Below are 12,183 nucleotides of genomic sequence, written 5' to 3'. Positions count from 1 at the left end.
AGGTGGGCGCCCCTCCCCCTCCCCTCCCCCCTCCCCCTCCCCCCGCCGACGCAGCCGGGCGCACGCGCGGGCTCCGTTTCCAGGGCGACGGGCGCGGAGCCGCGGCCTCCGCGCCCGTGCGTCACTTCCGGCTGCTCGCCGCCGGGCCCCCGCCCGTGGCGAGGCCCGTCGGGAGCGTCCGTCCCCCGCTGGCTGGGAGGAGCGGCCGGGGCCGCAGGCGGGGCCTGGCTCCTGTCGCCCGACCAGTCGCTTTGCAGTCCGCCCCCTGCGCGCCGCGGTTAAAGGACGCGGAGCCGCCGCCACATCTAGAGCATGCGCACTCCCGCCGGCGCGCGCTCCGGGGAATCCGCTGCTCCGGGATTTCCGCGCAGCCGGTGGGAGAGCGGAGGGGCGGGCTGGGGGCGTGGCCGTGGGGGGCGTGGCGCGCCAGCGAAGGCGGTGATTGGCCAGTTAGCAGCCCCGCTGGGGGGGCCGCGGTCAACCTCGGGCTGGCTCTGCAGTTTCATTCATTCGTTCATTCACAGAACCGATTGATTCACTCCGAGTGTGTGGCGTCAGGGCTTGCTGCTGGGCGCCGGGATCCACGCGGGAGCCGGGCTCCGGGAGTCCGGATCTGGCCGGCCCTCTGCGGGGCTTCCCTCCTTCCTGCGCGCCCTCACCGCCTCTCCTGTGCACCCGTGCAAGGGGAGCTGAGAGCCTCCCCCTCCTCCTGCAGGGTCCTGCCCCCCCCCCCCCCCCCCGAGCTCCTGTCCCCGAGGGCGGCAGCTGCACCCTCAGGAGGGGCCCGAGCTGGGATCCCGGCCGAGCGCGCAGTGCCCGAGCCACTAGCATCACTGCCGAGACCCGGGAGGGGTTACCTTGGCGTGGACCCCGGCTCTGGCCCTCTTGGGCCCGTGCGACTCTGAGCCCCCCAGGGAGCCAGGCCTCCGGTTGTCCAGTGCTGACCGAGATCGTTCTTAGCTGGGGGGCACCTGGGGGGCTCAGCGGTTGAGCATCTGCCCTTGGCTCAGGTGGTGATCCCGGGGTCCTGAGATGGAGTCCCGCATCCGGCTCCCCTAGGGGAGTGTGCGTCTCTGTAGGTCTCTACCTCTCTGTGTTTCTCATGAATAAATAAATAAGATCTTTTAAAAAAATTAAAAAAAAATCATTCTTAGCTGGGGAACCGAGGCTGAATAACTGTAAGGGAAAGGATTTCATAAACCAAACCCTAAATGTTGGCTCCGGATCCAAAGCACCCATGTCTAAGCAACATGGTGGTAGTAAAACTGACTCGTAAATATCCATTGTCTGATTCGCTGTTGTTTCTCACCTGTTCCACACTCATGAAAAGGGAATCTTACTACTTTGTGTCTTCGAGTTAGAGCAATGTACTTTATTACGAGGTTCCTGTATTAAAAATGAGAAATTTGTGACAAGCACATTGCACGTGGTAAATAGCTACCATGATTGTATTATTTTTAGTGAGTAGATGTGAAGGACCTGCTCAAGTGGCCAGTTTCCAGTGGTATTAAATATATGTAGGCAAGTCAATGAATCTCTTCCCTTTTAGCTTGGGAGCTAGAAAGCCACGTGAGACATGGCGCTACGGACGAGTATTTGAGCAGACTGCAGGGTAGAAGAGAGCCCTGCAATACGGAAAGAAGTAAGGAAACCTATATAATATTGTTGGGGGGGGGGTGCAGCCTGGGTGGCTTAGTGGTTTAGTGCCACCTTCAGCCCAGGATGTGATCCCGAAGACCTGGGATCGAGTCCCACATCGGGCTCCCTGCATGGAGCCTGCCTATCTCTCTCTCTCTCTCTCTCTCTCTCTGTGTCTCTCATGAATAAATAAATAAAATCTTAAAAAAAAATATTGTTGGGGGATCTGAAATCCTGAGGGATGATGGACTTTGCCCAAAGTGAGGTGATCATGTCACCCAACCTGAACACTTAGGACGACAGACAAACCGGGTTTGTTCCAGGTAAATCAAGATATATCATCACCCTCTCCCAAAGCTATAGGAGTAGCATATGACAGCATTAAAAATGCAACTTCATTTAATCTGTCCCACTGTGTCTCTAAATATTTTTTCGTACATTATTTTACTTAATCCTGGTGACAGCGCCATGCAGTGATCATCCTCATTTTATGGATGAAGACTTTGGGATTATGTAGTCAGTGAGTGATGGGGTGGGTGCTTTGACTGTACTTTTGACTCATGTTTCAGTGATAATTTTCAACTCCACAAAGTCTCTTGGGCATTGGTTTTCGTCTTTGGGACTCCATGTTTCAGGGAAACCTCAGATTCTGCCTCATTTTACTGGAAAACTCTTTCTTTCCTTCCCTTAAATTTTTTTTTTTAATGAAATCTCTGCACCCAATGTGGGGTTGAACTCATGACCCCAAGATCAAGAGTCATGTACTCCACTGACTGAACCATCCAGGTGCCCCAACTGGAGAACTTTCTAATAGAGCTCTGTATCATTGAACTTTCCACCCCCACTAGGACTTTTGTGGAGGGGATCTGGTATGGGTGTGAGGTTGGAACTGATCATTTTAGAGGTTCCTTCCAATGCAACTCAAAGTGTTTACAAACTCCTTGAGAGCAGGTTTGCTATATGCTTTGAATTCTGAACATTCAGATGAGATGTTCAGGAAATGTTAAAGCTACGACAGGTGAATAACTCCAGAAGAAAGATAGCCCTGGGTACCCCCCATGCATCAGTTTAATGCCATCCCCTACCTTCTCTGAGCTTCAGTCCTCTCATAGGTAAAAATGCAGAATAGTCTCCTCTCTCTCACAGATTTGCTGGAACAATAAAATAAATTACTGTAAGTGCGTACACTGTAAACAGAGAAACACTGTACTAAAATAGCAATGTTTCCCTTTGCCAGCTTTCAGTCTTGCTTTCTAAATTGCTTGCCTTATCCATTTATAAATAGAATAAGAACAGAGAGGGACTATGGAAGGAGCACAGGCCATGGAGTCAGACAGCCCTGGATTTGAATCTCTAAATAGGACCAGCCACTTGTGCAACTCCAGCCAAGTGGTGTGTCCTTTCTGGACCTCAGCACTTAGAATAGCTACCTTGCATGGATCTTAAGAAGACTCTGAGCTAAGTAGTGGAACTCTGCTCCTGGCACACAGACCTCCATCAAGGCTGGCCTCTTGTAATGTCTGTTTTCTATAACTGTCAACCTGCATTCTTAATGCCATGGAGTAGCCACTGTAGACATCTTTTTGTGGTGTCTTGGAGGCACTCCCCCTCTGTATCTGAGTGCCTTTGTTGAGAACACTTCCTGCCTGGCTCTCTGGCGTGCTGGAAATCTGCTTCACCTGCTTTGCCCTGATTATGTGTTCTGCTTATAATTCATTCCTACTTTTTGGTAAACAATTCAATAAAATCTCAATTGGTTTTCTATTGCCCCTGGACAGGGATGAGGGCTAGCATATTATTATTTTATGAAACATATGAATAATAAAATAAGTCCTAAGACAGCGCTGGGCACAAAGAGTCAATAAATGCTTGCTGGCCTAAAGCAAACCTGATGGCTCAGGTTTTTCGTGGCTGCTGTATTTGCTGAAGGTATGATTCTTGTCTTCCATTACATTAATTCTTCTTCTTATTTATTTTTATTTATTTATCCATGAGACACAGAGAGAGAGAGAGAGAGAGAGAGAGAGAGAGAGAGAGGCAGAGGGAGAAGCAGGCTCCATGCAGGGAGCCTGACACTGGACTGGATTTCGGGTCCCCAGGATCAGGCCCTGGGCCCAAGGTGGTGCTAAACCGCTGAGCCACCTGGGCTGCCCTAATTATAATTTTTAAAGTAGCTTCCATGCTCAATGTGGAGCTTGAACTCAGGACCCTGAGAGCAAGAGGTGCATACTCTACTGACCCAGCCAGCCAGGCACCCCTAAAAACATTTTTTATTTGAAAAAGAAATACAAAAAAAAAAAAAAAAAAAGAAAAAGAAAAAAGAAAAAGAAAAAGTAAAATAATAATAAAAAAAAGAAATACAGGGCAGCCCCGGTGGCCCAGCGGTTTGGCACCACCTTGGGCCTGGGGTGTGATCCTGGAGACCGAAGATCGAGTCCCTGCATGGAGCCTGCTTCTCTCCCTCTCCCTGTGTCTCTGCCTCTCTCTGTCATGAATAAATAAAATCTTAAAAAAGAAATACATGCATGTGGTAAAACATGCAGACAGAACACAAAGACACACCCGGCAAAGAGCATCTCCCTCCACCATCCTGTTCTCTCCACCTTTTCTGGAGATGACACTGTTACCAACAGTCTTGTGCATCTTTCCAAACGTGCCCTCAGGGAGGTATGCAGATTCCATTTTGTGTATTCATTTTTAACAATGACGAAGTTTATTTTTAAAGATTTTATTTATTGAGACGAGAGAGAGAGAGAGAGAGAGAGAGAGAGAGAGAGGCAGAGAGGCAGAAACACAGGCAGGCCCAATGCAGGGAGCCCGACGTGGGACTTGATCCCGGATCTCCGGGATCACGCCCCGGACTGAGGGCGGCGCTAAGCCGCTGAGCCACCCGGGCCGCCCCCCAAAGATGGAGTTTAAATCTCGCAGTGGCTTCGGCCCCGGGGAACAGCAGGCGGCTGGGGCCCCGCAGGCTGGGTGTGGCTGCACCCTCGGGAGGACCCTCCCGCGCAGGGAGCACGCCCGGGGGCCCGCCTGGCCTGCACGAGGGCCACGAACTCAGCCGGCGGGCGGTTCTGAGCCTTAGCGACCACGGCTGAGGCTGCTCGGTCTTCGCCGGGGCTGCAGGGTGCAGGGTGCAGGGTGCAGGGTGCAGGGTGCAGGGTGCGGGGGCGGCGGCCCGGGGCACCCCCACTGCCCCCGACTGCGGAGGGGCTGAAGTTTGAGCCGCGCGCCTCCAGGCCCCTCCCCCGCCCCGCCTACCCCGCGATCCCCCGCAAAACCCGGAGCGGAGCGCCGGCCCGGCCCGGCCCCGAGCATGCGCAGGAGGGTGCCGGCGCGGCCGCCGGTCGGAAGCGCCAGCTCCGAGCAGGGGGAGCGGCCGCCCGGGCTGCTCGGCCCCGCCGCCCCTCCGGCCGTTGGCTCCCGCTCCGGGCCCGGGCCGCCGGCTGTGTAAGTGCGAGGTGGGGGGGGCTCGGGGCCGGGGGCCGGGGGCCGGCGGGCTGCGGGGGGCGCTGCCCGCGCGTGGCGGCGCGTCAGCCCGCACCTGCCGGGGCCGGGGTCCGCCTCGCACCTGCCCGCGCCGCGCCGCGCCGCACCTGCGCCCTGGGGCCCGGCCCTGCTCCCCGCCCCTCCCCCTCCCCGGGTCGCGCGGGGTCGCGTGGGGTCGCGCGACCCCCGGCGGGCACGGGTCTCCCCGCGGGGGCGGCCCGGGGCGACCGTCCCGTCCGCGTCCTCGCCGCCCCCGCGGGGAGCCCCGGGGTCACCTGCCGCGCCCCGCCCTGGGGGCTGCAGGTGGGCTCCCCCGGAAATGCCTCCCGCCCGCGCTTTGCAGGCTCCCAGAGGGTGCCCGTGGAGTTCACGTGTTTTTATAGACACAGGGATCAAAATGTTGCAAGCTGGGCTGCTCTAGCGCAGGAGGAGCTGAAGGCAGGGGCTGTGACGTCTGCACCCCCCCCACCCCCCAGCTGAAACTGGTCACTGTCAATTTTTTTTTTTAAGATTTTATTTATTTATTCATGAGACAGAGAGAGGACGAGACCCAGGCAGAGGGAGAAGCAGGCTCCATGAGGGAGCCCGGACTCGATCCCAGGACCCCGGGGTCACGCCTTGGGCCGGAGGCGGGCGCCGAACCCGCTGAGCCACCCGCGGATCCCCTCTGTCAATTTTTGAGCAATAGTTGCAGCCACTTCCTCGTCCAGCCCAGCTAGTGTCTGTGAACATGAGAACAGCAGCACCCCAGGCGTGATGTTGGGGGCCCCCCGGGAAGATTGCCTTGTTAACTAAGGATCTCTCGCAAGGTTATGTTGGTTCTGAAATTGTGTGGCAGAGGGAAAAACGATCGTTCAAGGAATATTTTATTTTATTTATTTTATTTTATTTTATTTTATTTTATTTTATTTTATTTTTTTTTAAACTCTCCATCTTGAAGATGAAGTGGAGCTGAACTCTTCTTTCTTTTCTTTCTTTCTTTCTTTCTTTCTTTCTTTCTTTCTTTCTTTCTTTCTTTCTTTCTTTCTTTCTTTCCTTTCTTTCCTTTCTTTCCTTTCTTTCTCACAGAGAGAGAGAGAGAGAGGCAGAGACACAGGCAGAGGGAGAAGCAGGCTCCATGCACCGGGAGCCCGACTTGGGATTCGATCCTGGGTCTCCAGGATCGCTCCCCGGGCCAAAGGCAGGCACCAAACCGCTGCTCCACCCAGGGATCCCTCAAGGAATATTTTAAAAAATAACTGCTGTTGATTCCTGGGTGGCTCAGAGATTGAGCCTCTGCCTTGGGCCCAGGGCGTGACCCTGGAGACCCGGGATCGAGTGAGTCCCCCGCCTGGGCCTCCCTGCAGGGAGCCTGCTTCTCCCTCTGCCTGGGTCTCTGCCTCTCTCTGTGTCTCTCACAAATAAATAAATAAAATCTTAAAAAAAAAAGAACTTTAAAAAAAATAATAACTGGTTGATGGAGATATGGTTCCTGTATTACAAAACCCACCCATGTGGAGCGGACAGTGCTGTGGTTTTATTTTAGTATATTCACCACTGAGCAGCCATCATGGTCCCAGAACATTTTTATCACTTCAGGAAGAAAGTCCATACTCCTTGGCCGTCACTTCTTAGTCTCCTGTCCTGCAGCCCCTGGCAGCCACTCATTTATGTTCTGTCTCCAGAGATTTGCATGTGGTGGGTGTTTCCTATGCAGATCCTACCCTATGTGGCCTTTCATGATTAGCTTTTTTTTTAATACTTTTTTTTTTTTAAAGATTTTATTTATTTATGGGAGACACACACAGAGAGAGAGAGAGAGAGAGAGGCAGAGACAGAAGCAGGCCCCATGCGGGGAGTCCGACATGGGACTCGATCCCGGGACCCTGGGATCAGGCCCTGGGCTGAAGGCGGCGCTAAACCGCTGAGCCACCAGGGCTGCCATCATGATTAGCTTCTTTCACTGAGCATCACGTTTCCAAGACACGTCCATGTTGTCATAGTATCAGTACTTTGTTCCCTTTTATGGCTGAGCAATGTTCTCTTGTTGGATAGGCTTTTTTTTAATTCATTCACTAGTTGATGGGTAGTGGTATTGTTTCCACTCTTTGACTGTTAAGAGTGAGTAATGCTGCTGTGGACATTGTGGACAAATTTTTGCATGGACACGTGTTTTCAAGTCTCTTTGGTGTGTACCTAGGAGTAGATTTGCCATTGTTATGGTAGCTCTGTGTTTAACGTTTGGGGGAGCTACTATGTTGAAGAAATACATTTTTGATTTTTTTTTTAAGATTTTATTTATTCATGAGAAGGAGAGGCAGAGACACAGGCAGAGGGAGAAGCAAGCTCCATGCAGGGAGCCCGACGTGGGACCCAATCCCGGGTCTCTAGGATCACACCCTGGGCCGAAGGCGGCGCTAAAGCGCTGGGCCACTGGGGCTGCCCCATTTTTGATTTTTTTTAAAGGATTTTATTCATTTATTTGAGAGGAAGGAGGGCAAGCAAGCATGAGGGGGAGGGAGAAAGAGCAGCAGACTCCCCACTGAGCGGGGAGTCCGATGTGGGGCTCTATCCCAGGACCCTCAGATCATGACCTGAGCCTAAGGCAGACACTTAACTGACTGAGCCACTGAGGCGCTCCTATTTTTGATGTTTAATATTTGTATTGGACTATTGGATACTTAATATTTGTATTGTCTCAGACACTAGAACTGGTTCAGTGCCAGGTCTTATTTTTGTCAGCTTCTCCCTTGAAGAAACCAGTGGAAAAGCATGGACTCTGGCGCCTGGCTCCAGTTCATCACCTACCAAAAAGGAGACCTTAAACAGAATGACTGAGCCTTATTTCATCTACGACTGAAGATAGTGATACTCATTTCTTAGGATTGATGGGAAATCTAACTAGGATACATATTAGGATGAGTTTCCTCTTTCTACCTCACATGATGTTCTCCTGTGTAAGATGCATATTTTGAATTTGGGGCAAATTCAATAAGAAGTTTATGATACTGACCTGCTTCAGGGAAAACTCTTGCTTGAGGTTGTAAGGTTTATTGACCCGTGGCATGGATTTGATTGCTGGAGTCCTTTTAGTGCCCAGTCAGGACTGGAAGAGACCCAGAGGGATCATTTAGTCCAACGTGAGTTGGTTGTTTGGATTTCATAGATTAGCAAATTCCAGAAATTGGAGGATCAATAATAGGGATGTCAGTTTTAATTTTTGCTGAGACAGGGCAATGGGAAAATCACCACCATCTCCTCTCACCAGCATTTCATAAAAGCAAGAATGTTTTAATGCCAAAAAATGTGGAAGTTTATTACCTAAACACAAATTACAATAGTAGTTAATATTTATAAAGAACTTCCCAAATTTACCTAAGTTTAGTCTTATGAGGAGCTCATGCATTGTTGTACTTTTTCTCATTACTTCAAACTAAAGAAACTGAGCACCTGTCCTGAGACCTGTGCCCAGGACCCGCTGTCACCTATCTTCAGGTGGAGCTGCATCTGAGATACACTTGCGTCTTTTACCTCTGTTTTCTTGCTCATAGAGGAAGGTATTTGCAGGAGCAGCAGTGTAACCTGCAGGCTGAGGCCAGGGGCAGAGTCTGGGCTCTAAAACTAGTTGAATGCTGACAACCAGGCTGTGAGCTCCTTGAAGTTGGACCTTCTCCCTTTTTTAACTGTTGAAAACAATTTTTTAAAAAAGATTTTATTTATTTGAGAGAGAGCGAGACAGTGAGAGAGCATGAGGGCGGAGTGAAGGGCAGAGAGAGAGAGAAGCAGACTCCCTGCTGAACAGGGAGCCCGATGTGAGGCTCAATCCCAGGACCCTGAGATCATGACCTGAGCCCAAGGCAAGTGCTTCACTTCCAAGCTACCCAGGTGCCTCCCTTTTTTAACTCTTGAAAAAAAATTTTTTTAAAGTTTTATTTATTTGAGAGAGCATGAGAGAGAGAGAGCACACAAAAGGAAGGGAAGAAGCAGGCTCCCTACTGAGCAGGGGGTCCGACACCCAGCTCAGTCCCAGGACCTCGAGATTAGGACCCAAGCCAAAGACAGATGCCCAACTGACTGAGCCATCCAGGCACCCCTAATTCTTGAAAGATTTTGAAATCTAGACTACAGCAAAGGTGTATGTGCTGTTTATATATAGTTGAAAGAATGGCTAAACAAATGCCTTCGTGTCTGCCATCCAGCTTCACTTCCAAAGCCTGCTGTCTCTCTCCTGAGTTACGCTCCTCTCTGCCACCCAAATTTATTTTTATTTATAGCTTTACATTGTGTGTAAATATCCCTAAACAGTACGTTGTGTAGTGTTGGCTGTTTCTGAATTTTATGTAAACAGGATTGTGCTGCTTGTCTTAATCCACGACCTACTTTATTTGCCCATCACAGTGTTGAGATTTAGCCGCGATTCTGCAGTGTCGTTCTGGGCCATTCATGTTCACGGCTCTGTAAGCTTTCATTGCATTAAAAGACTACGATATGTTTATCCACTCTTCTGACGGTGGACATTTGTGTTGTCTCTAGTTCTGGCTTCTAGCATCCTTTGTTTATGTTTTCTGCCATCCATATGCCAGAGTCGCTCTATGAGGGAAATTCCGGGGCCCAGGATGCGCCAGTCCGTATGCCCGCTGTCATATAGGAGAATTATTTCTGACCTACACCTTTGTGAGCACTTGGCGTCTTTCTTTCTCTCTCTCTCTTTTTTTTTAAAGATTTTATTTATTTATTTATTTATTTATTTATTTATTTATTTATTTATTTGAAACAGAGAGAGAGAGGTAGAGACACAGGCAGAGGGAGAATCTGGCTCCATGCAGGGAGCCTGACATGGGACTCGATCCTAGGTCTCCAGGATCATGCCCTGGGCTGAAGGTGGTGCTCAACCACTGAGCCACCCAGGCTGCCCCAGGTTTTATTTATTTATGAAAGACACACACACAGAGGCAGAGACACAGGCAGAGGGAGAAGCAGGCTCCCTGCAGGAAGCCCGATGCGGGACTCATCCTGCGACCCGGGGTCACACCCTGAGCCAAAGGCAGATGCTCAACCACTGAGCCACCCAGGTGTCTCACACTTGGTGTTTTTCATACTTAAAATGTTCTGTCTATGTAGTAGCATCATTCACAGGAGCCCCAAGCTAGAAGCAACCCAATGACCTTTGATGAATGAATAAATAAATAGTGTATCTATACAATGGGATATAAGCATTGAAACAGAAGGAAATTCTGATGCACTGCTACAACATGGATGAACCTGGAAGACATTCTGCTAAGAGAAGTAAGCTAGTCCCCAAAGGACTCAAAGAGTGTGTGATTCCACTTACATGAGGGCCCTCGAGCAGTTAAATTTGTAGAGACAAAGTCAGAATGGTGGCTGCCAGGGGCCGGGGAGCGCAGGTGTTTCCCGAGTACAGAGTGTCAGGCCGAGGATGTGGAGAACTCTTGGAGGTGGTGGCACAGCAGTGTGAATGTCCTTACTGCTGTAGAACTGTGCCCTTAAAAAGGATAAGTCCGTGTGTATTTACCACAGTACAGTTTTTATTTTGTCAGTTTATTTTGGATGTGAAATGGTCTGTCACTGTGGCTTTAATTTGCTTTTTCCTGGTTGCCATCGAGGTGGGCCATCCTTATGTACATGTCTTGGCTATTTGAGTTTTATCTTCAAAGATGCTGCTTTGAGCATTTTGCCCATTTTCTGATTGGACAATGTGTCTTTTTCCTACTCACAGATTACTCATCGTCTTACTGTTATTTGTCGGAGAGTCTGTCCTTTCCTACCACCTGACAGTGGCACCTCTGCTGTATTTCAAATTGTCATGTATGTGTGGGTCAAGTTCTCGGCGGGATTGCATTTTTTTTTAACATCCCTGTGTCTGTACTGTGCTGGTTGTAGCTTTTTATTTGGTCTTTCCCTCCACACAAATGTACTGAGATATAATTCATATATCATACACTTCATCCATTGGAGTCTACAATTTAGTGGTTTTTAGTGTATTCACAGAACTGTGCCGCCATTACCATGGTGTTGGAACATTTCATCATCCCCACAAGAAACCCTGTATCTTGTTAGCAGTAGCAGTTGTATCTGGTCTTGCTTTTGTTGGGGTTGGGGATGCCCTTCATCAGGGGTGGTTCTTCAGAAGTTTTGAAGTTTCTTGGCTATTCTTGACTGTAAGTTAATTTGTTATATTCCACCAAAAATCTGGTAGGAAGTCTTTTTTTTTTTTTTTTAAAAGATTTTATTTATTTATTCATGAGAGACAGAAAAAGAGAGAGAAAGAGAGAGAGGCAGAGACACAGACAGAGGGAGAAGCAGGCTCCAGGCAGGGAGCCTGACGTGGGACTTGGTCCCGGGTCTCCAGGATCAGGCCCTGGACCAAAGGTGGCGCTAAACTGCTGAGCCACCCGGGCTGCCCCTGGTAGGAAGTCTAATCCAGAGTAACTTTGAATCTATATATCAAACTGGGGAGAATTAACATCTTTCTTCTCTTTCTACTCGTGAGTATACCTGGGACGCTGTCTTTTCATCTGCACAGAGCCTGGCACATGGGAAGTCCTCATTAGATGTTGGGTATGTGAACAATGAGGTTTTATACATTGCTAATTTCTCTTTCACAAAAGAGAAAACCTCAGTGAAACTGTGTGACTCACTTATGGTCACACAGAATGACAGCCAGGGAGAGAACCAACTCGATAGACTTGGTGCCTGCGGTCAGTTCTCTGCCACCTATTGCTAACGAGAGAGCAGGAGCTTTTTGCAAATAATGTGTGCTGCTCGGCTGCTTTAAATTTCATTAATTCGATCTTATCTATAGATGGCTTTTCTTCGGTGCACCTAGGTATGATGTGTGCATGTGTTTAATAAAGATCTGTGGTTGGGAGAACTCATGGCTTGTATCGTGCCTGGCACAGAGTGCCCATGGAGCACATGTGTGAACAGGGAAAGCCATAGTGCAGGTTGGAATTTCCATTATGACTCAAAATTCCCAACTTCTGTACCCATGACACCTTGATAGAGCCTACCTTAGCTTTGAGTGCAAACATATTGAATAAGTTGATGAAACCTTAT

General features: G+C 49.7%; 1 protein-coding gene across 1 annotated transcript in view; it reads left to right on the top strand.

Annotated features, from left to right (window-relative positions):
- Positions 1-4,971: 4,971 nt before the first annotated feature.
- The window catches only part of TRAPPC9 (trafficking protein particle complex subunit 9), a 544,505-nt gene continuing 537,293 nt past the window's right edge, over positions 4,972-12,183 (top strand). Inside the window, exon 1 of the mRNA XM_072774632.1 lies at positions 4,972-5,088. The gene's annotated coding sequence lies outside the window, so the exon portion shown is untranslated. The remainder of the gene's footprint in view (positions 5,089-12,183) is intronic.

Source organism: Canis lupus, chromosome 14 (genome assembly GCF_048164855.1).
Source record: "Canis lupus baileyi chromosome 14, mCanLup2.hap1, whole genome shotgun sequence".
Taxonomy (NCBI): Eukaryota; Metazoa; Chordata; class Mammalia; order Carnivora; family Canidae; genus Canis; species Canis lupus.
Note: the sequence above shows the minus strand (reverse complement) of the source record. Positions and strands in the feature narration are given on the sequence as shown.